The sequence below is a fragment of the Leptonychotes weddellii genome, chromosome 3 (assembly GCF_054177405.1).
Source record: "Leptonychotes weddellii isolate Sample4059 chromosome 3, ASM5417740v2, whole genome shotgun sequence".
In the NCBI taxonomy this organism is placed as follows: Eukaryota; Metazoa; Chordata; class Mammalia; order Carnivora; family Phocidae; genus Leptonychotes; species Leptonychotes weddellii.
In genome coordinates, this window is record NC_138371.1 from 25,869,769 (window position 1) to 25,883,780 (window position 14,012).

At 42.1% G+C, this 14,012-nt stretch overlaps 1 long non-coding RNA gene across 2 annotated transcripts in view; it reads left to right on the forward strand.

Moving 5' to 3' along the window:
- The window catches only part of LOC145720479 (uncharacterized), a 104,502-nt gene extending 97,211 nt beyond the window's left edge, over positions 1-7,291 (forward strand). For both annotated transcript variants that reach the window (XR_014143411.1, XR_014143410.1), the window contains one exon: positions 4,824-7,291. This is a non-coding gene — a long non-coding RNA (uncharacterized LOC145720479). The remainder of the gene's footprint in view (positions 1-4,823) is intronic.
- Positions 7,292-14,012: the final 6,721 nt, after the last annotated feature.

The following is a 14,012-nucleotide window of genomic DNA, read 5'->3' on the forward strand; positions in this document are numbered from 1 at the left end:
TTTTTAAATTATTGAAAACATTTAAAAAATTGTAATGGAAGTAGAGTTGACTCTCGAATCTGTCCACTTGTCTCGGGCTTCTCGGCCTGGTCTGTAAGGCCACCATCAGGCCTTCCAATGGCTCTCCCCACTTCTGACTGTTGGGCTCTCCAGTGCATTCTCTCCACAGCAGCCAAAGTGCTCCTTCTAAGGAGCAAATCTGATCATGGGGCTCCCCTGCTTCAAGTAGCGCTCGGCCTCCCCCTGGAGCCTTTATCATGGCTTAGAAGGCCTCTGTGATCTGATCAGCTCTACAGGTCAGCAGGCCCCTGTGGAATTCATACACCCCAGGCCCAGAGACCACTGGGACTCCTGCTGGGCTCTCCCTCCTGACCATGGTCTCCCTTTCTGGTCCCTCCTCAGGCTGACTCCTAATCACCTCCCAGGGTAGATGGTCCCCTTTGCGCTCCAGGCACATCCTTTACTTACTCTTCTTTCAGTGCTTATCACACTGTCCTGAAATTGCCTTTTGACTTGTTTGTTTCTGCTCCTTAAATTCAATGAGAGCAAGGCTGGGTCTGTCTGGTTTGTCTTGTATCCTTATCAGTAAACATGGAGAGATGACAACCAGACTCGGTTAAAAGAGGGAGCCACTCTGTTTCCCCATTTTGTTTGTTGCTGCCTTTAATCAGGTCAAAGACAAAGTGTTCATTGAGCCTCAGTATCTATTTCTAGACGTTGCTCCACACTTGCCTGTACAAGTGGATTTTCTTTTTGGAAGATGGCTCCAAGAACAGAATGAAAAAGTGAGACTGGTTCTAATCAGGTTTGTACAGAAAATGTAAAGGTGGGTGAACATGTTTAGTCTGTTTCTCCCAGACCCAGGCAGGAAAGACTACAGGCTGGTAGAGCAGAATTGTAGGGTGTGAGTGTGTGTGTGTGTGTGTGCATGCGCGTGTGTGGTGTGTGCACACACCTCTGTGGGTGTCTGGGCGTATTGTGTTGCCGCACTCGACGATAGGTTAGCTTTGTTAGAAATTAATGCCTGTGAGTTCTTCAGATAAAGCAGTTGCTGATCTCGGCTTTCTTTGCCAGAGATGGCCTATGTGTGTTAAATGGTATGTGTCAGAAAGAGAAAAGCTGCAAATCTTAGAAGGTTACCCTGAGATGTCAGATATCTACTGTCGCCCAGATTTTATGACTGAAAAGGTTATTTAGTCTCTTTGAATATGGCTATATATGTGTTGTATATGTTGATTGGCATTGGACAAAACAATTAGAAGAATGTAGCTAATATCAAGAAAATGAAATTGCAGAATAGGACAAAAGGTAACCAGGACATACAGTTGCTGGTAGGTCGTAGAGATCTCCATTTCTTGACATATATTAAAATTATTTTGCATATCACATCTTTTTTCTTTCCTTTTTTTTTTTTTCTAAACTTTTTTCAAAGTCTCCCTGACAGTTCCCACTGAGACTTCTTTGGAGGTATGCTCTACAAACTGCTGGCTCCCTTCCTTCTGTTACAGACTAACAGATAATCGTGGACATGTTTTCCGGCCATCGCTTAACCCTGCGCCAGGCCACAGACACCTTGGGCCCCATGGATCCCTTTGTCTGACAAATGGTACAAATTGGGTAATGCATTTGAACAAGTCTGGCAGATTCCTGCCAGGATGAAGACAGAATAAGAAGTAAAGGAAGTCTACCAAATACCTGTTTCATTTCCTCCCGGCACTTCTACCTCTCTTCCTTCCTCCCTGGGTCCACGTCATCCAGTGGGAGCATGTCAGCTTACTGATAAATCACAAAGCAAATAGATGTGTCATTTGCATTTTTTCTTGGAAAATAACCAGGTGGTGAAAGCCTGCCTCGGGTTGCTGGCAAGAACATCAGTGACTGTTTAGGCACCCAAACAATTTCTTCTTTCCCGAGTTTTCTGTTTGGTGCTTTAAGTCGTGTCTTGCTCCTTTAAGCAAAACAGCTGACTTGACTCGTCTCTGACTTCTGGGAATAATTGAATTCTTATGGCAGAGGCTAAGTAACCCAAGAGCAGCAAAAGAAAATTTCACTCTACAACATATCCACACTCATCCACATGCAGACATGTGGGCTCGTCCACGGCGCTCTCTGTGGTTCGGAGAGATGTTCGGGGAATATTTGTGTCCTCTTTGCCTTTTTAATTTTCCAGCCCGTCTTGCGGGGTGGGGGGCGGTCAATCTATAAAACTCAACAGGGAGGCTGGGAAAGATCAACTTTGTATGATCCAGGGGCATGTGGAGTTTTAGAAGTTGAGAAATACAGTGATGGAGAGAAGCGGCGGGGGGGTTGGGGGGGGGTCCTTTAGTGATTTAGCCCACCTGCGCTTTTATGGGAAAACTGTGCCTTGGGAGAGAAGGAGTCAGAAAGACAAAGAAACTCACATTAATTGAAGGCTCATTTCATGTCAGCTCGCTTTGAGTGAATGAGCATATTTAATCCTTGCAACAAAGCTGTTGTCCCACCTATTTTACAGATGAGAGAGATTTAGTTAACTTGCTCAAGTACACCCATCTGGTAAGAGAATTAGTCTTTGCACCCAGATTTCTCTGGTGCCCAATATAGCTGCAATTCTATCACTTTAAATCCTTGAGTGGAAACCTCCAACGTACACCACTGTGGCCCATGGGGTTGCTATTCCAACTTTGCAAAGAATTAGGAAGGAGCACTTGGGAAAAAAAAAAAGAAGCCAGGTGCACCTGGGTGGCTCAGTCGGTTAAGCGTCTGCCTTCAGATCAGGTCATGATCTCAGGGTCCTGGGATCGAGCCCTGCATTGGGCTCCCTGTTCAGTGGGGAGCCTGCTTCTCCCTCTCCCCTGCTTGTGCTCATGCTCTCCAATAAATAAATAAATAAGTAAATACATACATACATACATACATACCAGTCTTTAAAAAAAAAATAAAAGGCCATTTTTAAAAAGACTGGGGGCTCCTGGGTGGCTCAGTTGGTTAAGCAACTGCCTTCGGCTCAGGTCATGATATTAGAGTCCCAGGATCGAGTCCCACATCAGGCTCCCTGCTCAGCGGGGAGTCTGCTTCTGCCTCTGACCGTCCCCCATCTCATGCTCTCTCTCTCTCAAATAAATAAATAAAATTTTTTTTTTAAAAAAGAGTGGTTTTCGGCTCATAGCAAAGTCGAGAGGAAGGTACAGAGAATTTCCACGTACCCCAGCCCCACACGTACACGGTCTCCTCCATGATCAGCATCCCCCACCAGAGTGGTGCATTTGTTAGAATTAAGGAACATACATCGACACGTCATTGTCACCCAGAGTCCATAGTTTACACATGGTTCACTCTTGGTGTTGTATATTCTGTGGTATCCATCATTATGCATTTGACCCTTGAACAACACCAGTTTGAACTGCACAGGTCCACTTATACACAGACTTTTTTTTTTAATACAGTACCGTAAATGTTTTTTCCTTGTGATTTTTGTAATAACATTTTCTTCTCTCTAGCTTACTATATTGTGAGAATACAATATATAATACATAGAACATACAAAATATGTGTTAATTATTTATATTATCGATACAGTTTCTGGTCAACAGTAGACTATTGGTAGTTAAGTTTTTGGGGAATCAGAAGTTATACATGGGTTTTCATCTGTGTGGGAGGTTTGCACCCCTAATCCCTGCGTTGTTCAAGCATCACCTGTAGTATCATACAGAGTATTTTTTATCACCCTAAAAATCCTCTGTGCTCCACCTGTGCATACTCCCACACCCCTCCCTCCCCACTGTATCCTCTTCCCCTGGAAAGCTCTTTTTACTGTTTCTATAATTTGGAGCACTGTTTTTTTTTTTTTTTTTGTTGTTGTTGTTTACAATTGGAAGGGTAATGATGTGAGATGATTTCTTGAGCTCACCATTACTTTTCCATCCATTTAGAATTAGCTTGGATATCTACATTGAGTCATCAGTCAACATGCATTTTTGAAGTCCTCTCCATGAGCAAACCATAGTAATTATCTACCTGGGAGATACAGGAAGACACTCTCACTCCAGTTAGGATTCAGGAACAGCTAGCAATCTAGTTAGGGAGATAGACAAGATACACATCTATCTCTAGATCTCTTTTGATCTCTATATATCTGTATATATGCCATTGACTATAAAATTAGAGCAGTGAGAACATTTCTCAGGGCTTCAAACACCTGCTAATCGAGAAAATGAGTAAATGTAACCAGAAGGTTTGGAGAAGACTTGAAATTGAACATGTTCTTTTTAGAACCTGACAATGCCTACTTATTAGCTTTTCATGAGGACCAGAAAGGGTTATTCTTTTTTAAAAAAACCTCCTCTTTTGTACAACAGTAGCCTGAATAGTCAGGAGTTGGCAAGGCCTTTTCTGATGTTTATTGGAGCAGCTGTGGAAATAATTTTGTACCTTGGATTCTGTGATTTATTTCTATTATGAATAAATTTGGGATTTATTTTAAGGCTTTCAAAAACTGGGAGTGCTGTGGTCTCGGAATTATTTTTTATTAAACACCGTCTCCCTGGCTGCATTTCAGGTGCTGGCTGAATTCTGCACAGTGAGCTATATTAGCATCAGAAATGCCTTTGAATGATAATAATTATAATAATTATATATATAAAAAGGATGGAATTGGGTTCCAATTCTATTCGGCTGAACTTGATATTTGACTTTATTGACTCAGTTTTGGCATCTTTAAAATGAAGATAATTGATAAGTACCTTGTTATCTCTGAAGAGTGGGCATTGCAAAGAGATTTGAACCCTTGAATAAATGTGCTTTGAATGCAAATTGTTACTTATTTCAATCAATGTGTTTTACAGGTTGACATCTTGGACAGGAAGGAAATCTTCCCTATACTTCCATTCAAGACAGACTCCCAAATGAGAACTAAATAAACATGGTAGACAAGGAGGCCAGGAAGATCTGACTCTCTCCAGAAGCAGCATTGCCACGTTGTTGCCACTGTGAACTAGAATTGCCATCATGCTCACAGAATCTTATTCTTGAAAGACAAGTCCCACTTTTTGCTCTCAGGGCAAGCCACATACCGCAGCCTCTTTCTTGCTTCCTTCACCCTCTCTCCTTGCTTCGAGCTCATTGATTCTCTGTTTCAGTGGGGGCTTCCAAGAGAAATGGAGTGAATCATTCAGCAGGGGGAAAACATCAGCCATCTAGAACCTTCAACATTGATTTAGAATCTACTTTAATATGGTTTAAGCCACGAATAAGCAATAAACAAGGGATGGGAGACTAAAGGAGGAGAAAAGTGGCTCATCTAATGAGGCCCCGGGAAGCAAACTGGAATCTACTGAGGGCACACTGTACTCTGGGCCAGGCCCTGAGGAAAATATAAAAAAAAAATGTAAAGCAAGTTTTTGGTCCCCAGGAGCTGAGAGTCTAGCTGGGGAGAAAAGGCATACTCATCGTTTATGAAACACGATGAGAAAATTTATAGCTGCTACCAGAGCATCACTTCTATTCCATCTACAGAATATGGAGCCCTCTTTTCTGACTCCCAAGGGACCTGGAAATCCATACACAGCCTCTCTCACTGTCCAGAGAGTATACTGTTGGCAGATGCATACCTGGCCTGGGTGAGGGGAGCCAGAATTGGGCTTATCTCTTATGGATCCTGCGTCTGGCAGCCTGAGTCACTGTAGTGGACTCTCTTCCTGTTCAATTTGCAGCCACTTCCAGTACCACAAAAGGGTCCTCAAATGCTTGGACATGGTGGGTCTAGATTCTTGGTCTCAGAGTCCTGACCTCTTTTCCTTCTCTGCTCTCCCAACAGTTTCCTTCCCAGGGTCTGGAAATGTCTTCTCATATTTCTTTAAAACACACAGTTTATGACATCCATGTTCCTGGAAAAATGGAACCATCTTCCTATTCTCCTAAGGATGGCTACTTTGATGATGAGTACTATCTTAAGGACAACCTGGTGACATTCTGTCACATCTTTTGTTAAAGGGCAGAAAAACACACACACGCAAAATGAAAATGTAAGAATGGTCAATGATCGGGCGCCTGGGTGGCTCAGTTGGTTAAGTGACTGCCTTCGGCTCAGGTCATGATCCTGGAGTCCCTGGATCAAGTCCCACATCGGGCTCCCTGCTCGGCAGGGAGTCTGGTTCTCCCCCTGGCCCTCCCCCCTCTCATGTGCTCTCTCTCATTCTCTCTCTCTCTCAAATAAATAAATAAAATCTTAAAAAAAAAAGAATGGTCAATAATCAAGTAAGCCAAGAAATATGAGCACATGAGAAACATTTTCACATACTTTATTCTATTTAATTTTCATGAGAAAACCCACCGAGTACCTGTTACTCTTCCTCTTTTATTGAGCAGAAGGCATAGGGTCATAGGAGTTAAACAAATTGCTCAAAGCTATACATGTAATGGAGCCCATAGTGCATATATTTTCTGTTGCCCAGGACACTGTCCCTTCTACTGTACCACAGCTGCCCCTAGGTCAAGAGAAGAAGCACTTCCTATGGGTTAAAATGTCCTAAGGTCAGGTATCTGAACTGGCTCTCGGCTGAATTATAAGCTCTGGGTAGACAGTGGAAGCAGGCAAGGCTGTTCCAAGACTTGGAAGGATTAGCATGACTGAAACCACAGTGTGAAAAAGTGGAAGGTGTATTTGGAAGGCTGTGTGTAGACTGTTTTGGCTGAAGAGGAGGGCTCATTCACACAATGAAATGGCACCCAGCCAAAGAGAGGGGAACTTCAGATGAAGACTGCTCTGCCATTGTTGTGATTTAGGAGTTTCAGGCACCTCTGTTAAATGAGGATAAACAGGGCTGACCTTCCCTTACAGGCAGTCTGGGATTCTGAATCATCAGTGACTGGGAAGTGGCATGCTCCGTTAACTAAGGCATGATATTATATCCACCAGCTATTTTGTGCAGTTGAATTTTTGTTCCATGGAAACGATTCTCTCAGTGTGAGCTCAATAGTAACGGGCATGATGGTGGTTCTTCTATGTTGCCAGAAACTAGGTCTGAATTTCTTCCAGCGCCTCCTGCTCTAAAGCACCTCTTATGATTAATTAACCTTTTGTGGAGTAACTAGGACATCTGTGTGGGATGAGATGTACTTTGGTCAGACTTCAGTTTTCAGTTGTTCAGCAAGAGGATAATTAATTACAAGAGCTGAATCTGAACAGAAGACTTTGGAGGAAATCCAAATGAAGCAAAACATCTAATTATCAATGAACAGGAAGTATTTTTTTTTATTGTTGTTGTTGTGGAAGTGAATAAAATAATATAAATAAGAGGTAGTAGCAACTTAAGATGCCTGCTTAGAGTGTACACATAATTCGAAAAATGTGAGATATTTGTGTTTTTGGAGATAAAGTACAATGAACTAGCCATAACTAGACAAATATGAAACAGGGGCCAAGTTCGTGTCTGAAATAAGTATGTATTCCCCTTGGAGATAATTGTGTTGACTTTAACAAGGATATATCTAGAATCACCCGGCTGTTATTGCTACTGACAAATAACAATAAACACCTCTTTTCTAGAGAAGAGTGTTGGATTAAGATATAAAGTAAGAGATAAAATGCAGGACGCTAAAAACAGTGTAAAATCAGTTTCTTTAACCGAAATGGTCACTGTGATAGAGATGGTTTTCCAGAGCTTAACTTTCTGAGGTGAATCACCTGCAGTATTTAGCCCACATCTACATGACACAATCTCCCACAAAACCCACAATCCCGACAGAGCCAGAGATTCTAGCTTGACTTACTGAACTATGGTGAGGGGTACCTTATTGGACCATGTGAGAAATTTCCATTCTCAAACAAAATGATCCTCAAGGTTGGTTGTTGCCCACATTCACTGGTAACTTCTATACAAATATTGCATGATTCTACTTTGATGAGGGAATACAATTCTGTTCATATTTATAAATATCACAAGGCTTCCAGTCCATGAAGATGCTGTGTCCTTTCTTACTTATTTCTCCTGTTGCTATGAAATAGTTTTCATTCCTCTTTTCTTTCTACCTGTGGCTTCTGCTGCCTCATGTTAGTACTTAGTGTCCATGCTTTGTGCATCTCTCAGTTTCTACAATTTTCTATTGTATGTTGTTGTTGGGAGATAATTCTCCATGGTCTCTTGCATTTCTGCATTCTGCTGTTCAGTATAGTCATGTCTCTCTCAGGGACAAAGGTAGGCCAGGTTCATTAGTAACCCAGTATAAAACACTTAAGTTTCCTAAGTCTGATTTCCTCAGCTGTGATGCAAACCTACTGCATCACGTGGCTGCTTTGTGTCACCCTTTTGGGACTCAAAGGGGTGGGATGGACAGGAGAACCAGGGCAGACATGAAGCTCATGTGCTTGCTGTGCTGTGGGTAATAAGTCTTTGTCTCTGACTCAGGTGTTTCGTGTCTTCTGCCATATCTGCAAAAGTGTACCAGGCTAAATTGTTAGCTTGCAAGGAAGGTCATATTTCTTTACACTTCTTGACATCTGGGTCTTAACATCCATACTCCCTGTGAAGATCTGACTGGGTCAGTTAGTCATCATCCAGTATAGGGAATGCCTGTCACACTGAGCTGTTATGCTAGACCTTCTTACAGGACAGTCAATAGATTGCAGCTTTTGGATAAGGTACTCTTGTTCAAACAGCCATCTGTGGCCAACTTTTCAAGGTCACTTTGTTCAAATATTGAGGCCTGTGAATGAGGGATAGGATCTCATGAAGAGGGGGCCATGAGCTTGACAAACCCTTTAAGGTTCTCAGAAGCAGACATTATAACTTTCACCTTTCACAGACTTCCTAGGGAAATGTTATTGAGAAATAGTTAATTCACCTCAACTCTCCTGCATATTCTGAGATTTTTGTGAGCAGAGATTAGTGTATGCCTTATCTGCAATGTACCAGTTCTCTGCCTAAAGAGGAAGCATTTGGCAAATCTTGTGTCCCCAATACTGGCTACTGGAGATGAATGCTCAGGTTCACTTTAGAGGTTCTCTCTTAGAGTGTATTTCCACTCTTGGGAGAGTGGCTGTGTGGTTGGCTGGGATTCCTTCCACTGCCAGGTTTAGGCATGGATCCTGACTGGCCTAAATCAATCAGCCTTTTGTCTATTGTGATTGATTCAGAGGAGGGCCTATGACTTTAGAGCATTGCTTGGAAGCCTCTCTGTCTTTTTATGGAGGACCTGGTATGGAAATGTGAACCTGAAACTCTAGTTTTCATTTTGTCAGAGTTCTCCAGAGAAACATTACCAATAGGAGATGTATATAGCTATATAGCAATGTTACTATAAAACATATAATATATACAGAGAATTTATGTATGTAAAATCTATGCATAATTAATTAATTAATAGGAATTGGCTCATGAGATTTTTGGAGGCTGAGAAGTCTCCAAGCTATAGACCCAGAAAAGCTGATGGTGTAATTCAGTCTAAGCCCAAAGGCCTGAGAACTGAGAACCACAGAGGAGCCAGTGGTACACAGGGCAGGAGAAGATGAGATGAACTATCCCAGCTCAAGTAAGGAAGCAGAAAGAAAGAGTTGAATTTCTCCTTCCTTGGCCTATTGCTCTATTCAGACCCTCAGTGGATTGGTTGATGCCCACACATGTAGGAGAGGGAAATCTGCTTTACCAAGTCCACTGATTCAAATTTTAAATCTTAATGAGGGACAGACATCCTCACAGACACACTCAGGAATATTTCGTCTGGGCACTCTGTGGCCGGTTAGGCTGACACATAAAATTAAACATCATGTCACCAAGCTTGAAAATAAAGCAGACACTTGGAGGAAGGAAGGGTCAAGAGAATAGCTAAAGTTGGAGTCAGAGCCCTAATGAAACTATCCCCCAAATCCATATAATTTCTGAGCTTTTCAATTATGTGAGCCAATAAATTAATTTTATTGTTAATGGGAGTATGAATTGGGTTTTCTATTACTTACAACAAAAACATCCTAAGCAATTCATTTATTAGTTTTCATCACATGTGAGGTGCAGATGTGTAGACTTCTTTCTAAAGTTGGGACAGTGCACGTTAGTTCTGGACACATCAGATACAAGTCTCATGTGTGTAATTCACTGGTCTTTTCCCAGTGCCTAGCACATGGTACACACTCATAAACATTTGTGGGAGGAATCCATGAACACTGCTTATTGCTCCCCGGAACTTATCTGTTATTTCCTGACTCTGGTCACACCTCCTTGATTGCTTTGATTGGGCTTTTGCTGCAGAATTTGGAGGATGAGTTTGGTCACTAAAGAGTTAAATAAAAAGATTTGAAAAAAAATCACAGTGTCTCCACGAACAATGGCGACCAACGTCATCTTGGGCTCCACATTCTTCAGGGGTGGGTTTCCACATTGGTGATTCAGCAGACCAGGCCATACTACTTAATCAGGAGTTATAATTTTGGTTTGAACTGTTCAGAGAGGTCCACTATAATCTACAGCTTACATCTTGTGGTAAAAAGGGCAGACTAACTTGTTTTGCCGAAGTACAGCGTTATTTTCTTCAGAAAATAATCGGACTCAGAGCTCTGCTTTAGATCTCAGCACTGCCCCTTTATGTGTAAAACAGTATCACTTTTCTCACTGAAAACTGCCCGATTAAAAAATCAAGGCAGAGACGGTCTTACCCACCCCATGTGTAGGTATCATTTCCATCTGCTCTAAGGGGAAGTGCCAGCAAGGATCACACCCGAAGTGGACAGCCTTACTAACTATGGCTGAACCATGTTAAAGTGATGAAGAACCCTAATGGGGCCTCAGGTTCATATCCCCAGCTTGCCAAGCCACATGCTTGCTGATATCAGGATTTTCTAGTGGCTGTGGAAAACAGTTGAAGTCAAAATATCTGGGTCAGCATAACTTAATGTGCACTAACTGTCAAAAATCTAACCTGAACAGCCTTCCCTAATGTTCAGAGTGTTCTCTTCCTCTCTTTCATATGATTTGTCATACCCAAAGAATGGGAGAATTTCTTGGAATGTGTCCTGACTATGGACAGCATGTCCAAAATGCAACAAGTAGGCAGCAGGGTAATTACGTGATGCCCGGCACTTTTGGGAGTAAGACAGAAAGGCTTCTCCCCAAAGGTGCATCATTTACGCCACTAAACCCACCCACACACCCTGAAATGTGTTCTTGGAATCGCAAAGGTAGTTTAAAAAGAAACCCAGACCAAGGAATCATCTTAGAGGTAGACCTAAATCCAAGGCCATATGTCATTGTGGAGCAAAGTGCCTGCTGCAGTTTCAGAGGCAAAGGGCTCCTTGTCCTCGTCAAACTTGAATTCAAAGAAATCCATTTGTCAGCTGAATTCTCCATAGTTTCTCTGATTGGGTTGCACTTCAGTCTTCATTCTTTCATGAATGCAGCTTTAGGCACACTTATTTCCTTAAAGTCCAGGCTACCTCCATTTATTTCCTTTAGTATTTAGAAGTCTAAAATACCATCATACCATTGCCACTTTCCCTAAGCAGCTTGACAGGTTTAGATTGCCAACTGACTTTTCCTTTCCGATCAGAAAAAAAAAAAATCCCTGCTAACCATTTCCCCATGGTATCCTTCCCAGCAGTAAAATTCTCAGCAAGGCTACTTAACTATTTCTTATTTACTCATCTTTTTTTCCATAATGAGACTGCCAACAGATGCCCATATAATGGAAATCTCCATTGACTACCTTAGATCCGAGTTTTGTAGCTGAGCTTTCTGTAATCTGCATCAGGAAAGCATTTTCAAAATCCTCTATCTGTGTGAATGGTCTGCTTCTCCTCTTGTCGTCATGCAAATCCTCTTCACTGGGCTTCTATCTTCATGTGTGTGCTTTTCTGTCTGGGAGTATAGCCTCTCACTCTTATTACAGCACTTGATTACACTTAAACTTTGCTCTGTTATTCTCTTCTCTAGTGTTTTATTTCAGCCAGCTGATTCCAAGAATAGGAACCATATCTCCCAATTCTTCATATGCCTCTAACTACCACTTACCACATTGACGATGGCTAGTAAAGATGCCTCCCTGGTAACATCAGTTGCCTGGTCTAAGCTTCATTTGCAGTAGTTTACTCTCCCATAAAAACTTCCTTCAAATTTATTTATTTATTTATTTTTATTTATTTATTTAAAGATTTTATTTATTTATTTATTTATTTAAAGATTTTATTTATTTATTTGAGAGAGAGAGAGAGAGAGAGCACATGAGAGGGGGGGAGGGTCAGAGGGAGAAGCAGACCCCCCGCTGAGCAGGGAGCCCGATGCGGGACTCGATCCTGGGACTCCAGGATCATGACCTGAGCCGAAGGCAGTCGCATAACCAACTGAGCCACCCAGGCGCCCCAAATTTATTTTTTATAATTAATATTTGAACGGTTTATAAGCCATTCTTAGGCCTCTTATAAGCTCATTTCACCCTGTTGCAGGTATGTTGAAACTGGATTTGACTGGAAAGGAATCTTAGATGCATGGGCTGTAACTGGATATATTCCTTATATTTAACTCAGCATCTCGTTTGTGGTTTTCTCGTTACTACTTTTAACTGGTTTATTAAATGTGCTAAACTTGGTAGAGTTTAACCAAGAGACAACATTTATTTTTCTGCCATGACTGTCCTTAATTGTATTTGGTCAGATTTCCCTTCTTGGCCTCCTTGGTGACAACTTGGGCTGATCTTACTGCTTTTCAGTCAAAGTGTTAACCAATAGGCTCATCTTCAAGTATTAAATAGCACACCCCAATCTAACATAAAAACTTCAATCCCTCATCTAATTGAAGCTCCTTCCCCAATACTCCCTGTCAGCACCCTCCACTCCCCACCCCCACCTCATTGCTCAGAGAATACATGATCCCTCAGTGCAGTAGATGGGCAGTAAGGCATGGCTGGGTCTCCCTCTCATTCTCTACTTTTCTCCTTCATTCTCAATCTCCACTCAGAAGGCTGCTGCTTCTGGACTCTTACAGAGTTGGGGTGCTAAGTAGGGAGAAGAGATAGATGGTGACAGTTTCCAACTTAGCTGCTACTGGTATAATTGGTGTCATTGTTCTCTGTGTGGTGGATGACCCAATACTGGGTTTCACTCAGGAATGTTTGTGGGATCTTTGTCCTGCATGGGGAATGTATTCTTTGGCTGACCTCTTATGACATTGTCTCAATTCTTTTCTCTGGCTCTATACCCTACTAAGCTTTCTTTTGTTGGGTCCCCAGTGCCCTGTAGGCAGAGCCCTGTGAAGATGGTGCCAGACTGGCTCCCCTCTGTGGTATTCACATGGTCCAGGATATCATTATCCTGCTGCCATCTGGTTGAAGTGCAGCTTGCTTCTCAGTTTGCTTATTCTCCAGGGATAGATGCTATCTTGAAGGATAGTTTAAGTTCTCTCAAAAACCCTTTTTTTGTCCCATTCCCTAAGATCATCCAGCCATGGACTAAGATGTCTGTCTTCTGTATGCAAGTGGTTGTGTTGAAGCCCCTTCTGGTAAGCAGGGTGTTTTGTGTGGCAGGGGGTGGGGAGAGAGGCAAAGCACCCCTATTTCCTTTTCCATGGGAGAGGGATGGGAAAATCCACTTCCATGAAGTTCTATAAAAAATCTCTCTCTTTTGGGTGCCTGGGTGGCTCATTTGGTTGAGCATCTGATTCTTGGTTTCTGCTCAAGTCATGATCTCAGGGTTGTGGGGTTGGGCCCCATGTTGGGCTCCATGCTCGGTGCAGAGTCTGTTAGAGACTCCCTTTCCCTCTCCCTCTCCCTGCCTCTTCTCCTGCTTTCTCTTTCTCTCTCTAAATAAATAAAATCTTAAAAAAAAAAAGAATCTTTCTCTTTTATGCCAGCAGGCTGTGGGTGATGGGCCAAAGGGTTTTGGCCACCTCTTAGATAGTCCTTAGATAGTCTTAGATAGGGAAGGTCTTTGGAATATGGGATGAAGTTCCAATTAACACCATGTCATGACACAAAAAACAATTTTTGACACTAGAAGTCTTATGTTTCTCTAATGAAAAATAAAGCACAAGTATACATTCTCTCAGTGTTTATTC